Source organism: Penaeus monodon, chromosome 4, assembly GCF_015228065.2.
Source record: "Penaeus monodon isolate SGIC_2016 chromosome 4, NSTDA_Pmon_1, whole genome shotgun sequence".
Taxonomy (NCBI): Eukaryota; Metazoa; Arthropoda; class Malacostraca; order Decapoda; family Penaeidae; genus Penaeus; species Penaeus monodon.
In genome coordinates this window covers 28,994,198-28,999,197 of record NC_051389.1, presented here as the reverse complement: position 1 = coordinate 28,999,197, position 5,000 = coordinate 28,994,198, and the positions used below count along the sequence as shown (strand labels likewise).

Sequence of the window (5,000 nt, the reverse complement as noted above, 5' to 3'; positions counted from 1 at the left end):
TCGGGCCTCCTAAATCACCCCTACCCCCCTTCCCCTCGGTGGCCCCACTGTGCACCGTAACCCTTACCATGCATTATTGACCTTTGGGATTCCTCACACTTTCCTGGATCTCAAGTCGAACTATATTGCAAAACCTGACCAACTGCTGCTCTCCCTCCCCCCCCCCCCTTTCATAGGGTGTCGGATCGGATTTTTTTTTTCTTTTTTTTGTTATTGTTATTGTCTGTTTCTGTTTAAGTTTAGATGCGCGTGTGGCAGTATGATGATAGGTCATATTTTGTAATCAGCATTTTCTCTCTCTATGTCTGTCTCTCTCTCTCTTTAATTCTCTCTCTCTCTCTCTCTCTCTCTCTCTCTCTCTCTCTCTCTCTCTCTCTCTCTCTCTCTCTCTGTCTCTCTCTCTCTCTCTCTCTCGCTTCTCTCTCTCTCTCTCTCTCTCTCGCTTTCTCTCTCTCTCTTTCTCTCTGTCTGTCTCTCTCTCTCTCTCTCAATCTTACACTGAGAGCAATTATTCTCATTAAAATCACTGCTGGTGTTGATTTAAATCGTGATAACGCGAATGAGAGCTAATTAACTGATATCACTAAATACAATCCAGCGGTAATTTTCCACATGAGTAGTTTTGCATATTACTGATCTATCTGCCGTGTCGAATCGAAGCAAACAATCCATGGAATCCCCGTAAAAAAAAAAAAAAATAAAATAAATAAAAAAAAAAAAAAAAAAAAATATATATATATATATATATATATATATATATATATATATATATATATATCAGAAGCAAAAATACTAACCAGGATATTTCGTTTCTCCCTTTTGTGTAAAGAAGGATAATGTTCGCTCGGCAGTGAAAAGTTTGTCATTATTTTAATATGTAATGATGCAATGTCTTCTTGTTAACGCTTCTCTGTTCTGTTACACAAAGTGAGTGAGTGAGCCAGAGACAGAAAGAGGAAAGGGAGAGAAGTAGGAAAAAAAAAATATATATATATATATATATACATATATATTTATGACTATATCTATGTATATACATATGTGTGTATACATATACACAGGCATACACACACACAGATACACACACACACATACACATATATACACATATGCATATATACATACGTCCGTACGTACATTCATAGAGTACACACAACAAACACGCTCGTTCGATAGATAGAGAATAAGACATACTGATATATAAAAGAGAGAGAGAGAGAGAGAGAGAGAGAGAGAGAGAGAGAGAGAGAGAGAGAGAGAGAGAGAGAGAGAGAGAGAAGAGAGAGAGAGAGAGAGAGAGAGAGAGAGAGAGAGAGAGAGAGAGAGAGAGAGAGAGAGAGAGAGAGAGAGAGAGAGAGAGATTATGAAATAATCTCAAATGAACTGCTAATGAAAGATATTTTGACCTTTACACATCATTTCAGTTATTGCACCGAAAGACAAAAGTCTTCCACGGGCAAAACAGGGAATGAAAGTCTCCCAGAGATAAAGTTTTCGGGCGAGAATGTGAAGAAGCAAAGGACGGGGTCGACTGAACATGCTGGTGAGAAAAACCTGGAGACAAATTCTACGGGAAAATGTAACGGGAGAGGAACTTTGGGGAGAGAGCGGAGTGGAAGATTGAATCGGGGAGAAAGAAAAAAAAAGTTTAGAAAATATTTTCAGTGGGAGACAGAATGTGAGTTAGGGGGAGGTGTACGGAGTGAGGGAAGCCATGTTTCTACTCTCAAGTGTGATGAAGTGTGATGTTCATTTGTTTTTTTCTTCCTTTTCTTTCCATACAGGCTGACCCGTTGATGAGGGTAAGAGTGTCATCAGTGACTGGTCGAAGGAAATGCGAGAATGTTGGCCGGATATGTTGCAATTATCACCGATTTCGTTAGACGGATAGTCGCCTCAAAAATGATAAATTAAGAATGAATAGGAAGGAAAAAAAATGATAGAAGATTGTGTATATATCACACACACACATACACACACACACACACACACACACACACACACACACACACACACACACACACACACACACACACACACACACACACACACACACACAAATATGCAAAGATATAAACACAAATGCATATAGGTAGATGAATGGATATGCCTGTTACTAGTCATAAAAATAATAACTTTCACCGTAGGCCTCAGGGAGAGCCTAAGTATATTACATGAACCACTTCAAGCTCATTATTCCGACCGAAAGCTGGCTGCCTGTACTTTTTCTATTGTTACTATGCTTAGCCTTCCCTGCTCTGCTGACATCCCAACTTTACGCACGGACCCTCTCTTCGTCCTCAGCAGCCACAGCATTACCTCGTTCCCGAAGTGCCTCCCTGGACAGCAGAAACACACAATGAACTGAGCAGCATCACACAAGAATACATTTCACCAATTTCTCCCGAGAATATTACATGTTATCGGGCGGTCAGCAAGGCAACGGCCAATAACAAAGCACGTGCCGTAAGTATTTACGAAGGGGAGACTCATCTAAATTTTAAATTCAGCCAGGCGAGTTATACGGGTCACAGTTGACTGAGAAACAATCAGATTATCGCCCTTGTTGACTGGTTCTGTCACAGATACACAGCGTGAAGCTGTCTCTAAACGTCTTATTGATGGATATGTTAATTTTATACGCTTCGAGTATCATGAAATAAACGGTTCGCCCATTCTTATTTAGATTGTCATACTCCTTTGGGCTGCTTTACGGTGTTTATTGGATGCCAATTTTCATGTTCTAAATACCACTCTGAGATTTATGATTAAAGAGAGAGAGAGAGAGAGAGAGAGAGAGAGAGAGAGAGAGAGAGAGAGAGAGAGAGAGAGAGAGAGAGAGAGAGAGAGAGAGAGAGAGAGAGAGAGACGTTTCAGTGATGCCCCGCTCCCCCTAAAAAAGAAAAGAGAGCAGGTACAGGAAAACCAGGCCATTTCCCATAGGCAATTTAGCCGCGCCAGATTGTAATGTCTAACCCCCAGCTCCCCGCCATCCCCCCTAGCACCCATGACAGACGGGTCGCAGTTCTGCCAGTTCGGTGTCGAGTCGGTTCATTGTCTTGCTTTGAATCCGTGCTGGCTCAATTACTCACAGCTCATTTAATTAAATACTCCACTTGTTTTGCAAGAATTTGGGCAATGTAATGCATTTCAACAATGGAAGGAATTCCGCTTATCACGACGTGTAAACCTCTTTTTACAGAATGATGACACTGAAAAATGGAAAATTAATATACCAACAACAAGTCTAGTAGATTGCAGGGAGTGACAGTATCCGACAGCAAACGTTACAACGGGAACCACTTACCATTATCCTGGTTCACTGGGATTGGGTGTCCATCACCCATGATTGATGATGGAGATAACACCCGCCGATGAGTACGATCCTTTCATATAATTAGCGTGAAGGCAGGTTGCGGATGCCTTAAAGTCACGTGGAAGCACATCACCTAATCGATTTTCAGCGGCACAAAACTTATTTTCGAAAGAGAAGCAGAGGAACTTATGCAACATCAAACTTCACGTCACAATACCGCATGCGAACTTCAACAAGCTCGTGAATCCAAGGGAAGCCTTTGATGGCGCGAGGCCAAGGCACGCTCACTTTTGCCATTCCAGACAAAATCGCCGATTCCACCATTCGAGTCTATAAAACCACTGGATAAAATTTCAAAGACTTTCCCTCCCTTTTTCTGAAGTGAAATAAAAGCTACTAAATTTTTCAAAATGTTGAGAAAAAAGACAACGCTTCTTTTCAGTCATAAAAAAATGTAAAACTAAGAGGCTAGACATCTTTAGTTGGCTACGGTGCTTTCAAAGTAACACTGTCTAGGCTTGCCGTGAGGTTATTAAGGACGCAAAAAATACTTCTGTGCGTAAGAGGGAAAGGCAGTGTACAAAAACAGCAACGAAAAAGGATGTGGGTGAAGCAAACGAAAATAAAGATCAAAAACTAGTGATAAGCCAGAAATCCGAACTGGCATATGCAGATTGAGATGTAGGCGATGGTGTTGCTTTGCTGTTGTTGTTGTTATTATTATTATAATCATTTGTATTATTACCTTTACCGTCATTATAATTTTTTTATTGTTATTGTTATTATAATCATAATCATCATCAATATTATTTTTATTATTATTTTATTATTATTATTATTATTATTATATTATTATTATTATTATTATCATCATTATTATTATTATTATTACTATTATTACTATTATTATTATCATCATCATCATCATCATCATCATCATCATCATCATCATCATCATCATCATCATCATCATCATCATCATCATCACTATCATCATTACTATTGATATTATTATTATAATTATCATTATCATTATCATTATCATTATTAATATTACTGTTATGTTTATTATTATCATTACTATTGTTGTTATCATTATCACTATTATAATTATTTATCTTATTATTATTATTATTATTATTGTTACTATTACCATTATTATTGTTATTATTATCATTATTATTTATTATTATTATTATCATTATTATCATCATCATTATCATTATTATTATTATTATTATTATTATTATTATTATATTATATATTATTGCTGTTACTGTTGTTGATGCTGTTATTTTTTATTGTCTTATTCATCATAATATTAATGATATAATGATAATGATAATAGTAATGATGATGATACTACTACTACTAATACTACGAATTATTACTATTGCAATAATAATGATAATAATGATGAAGATATTGATAATAGTAATTTTAATATTAATATACATGATAATGATATTGATAGTATTGATGAACTTTATTATTACTTTTATTATTGGTTTTCCTATCATAATAGTAACAATAATTTCATTGCTATTTTCACAAATGCTATTATCATCAATGGTGTCGTTGTTGCAGTTGTATTTATTATCAATACTAAAACTACTATTGCTAGTACTACTATTGTTATTGTTATTATTCATTATTTCCATTATTTTGGTCAATAATGTTTAAG

The 5,000-nt window shown here is 36.4% G+C and overlaps 1 protein-coding gene across 1 annotated transcript in view; it reads right to left on the bottom strand.

The window, feature by feature from the left end:
* Window positions 1–3,559, bottom strand: part of LOC119572523 — a 118,179-nt gene extending 114,620 nt beyond the window's left edge. The window contains exon 1 of the mRNA XM_037919631.1: window positions 3,308–3,559. The gene's annotated coding sequence lies outside the window, so the exon portion shown is untranslated. The remainder of the gene's footprint in view (window positions 1–3,307) is intronic.
* Between the last annotated feature and the right edge of the window lie 1,441 nt (window positions 3,560–5,000).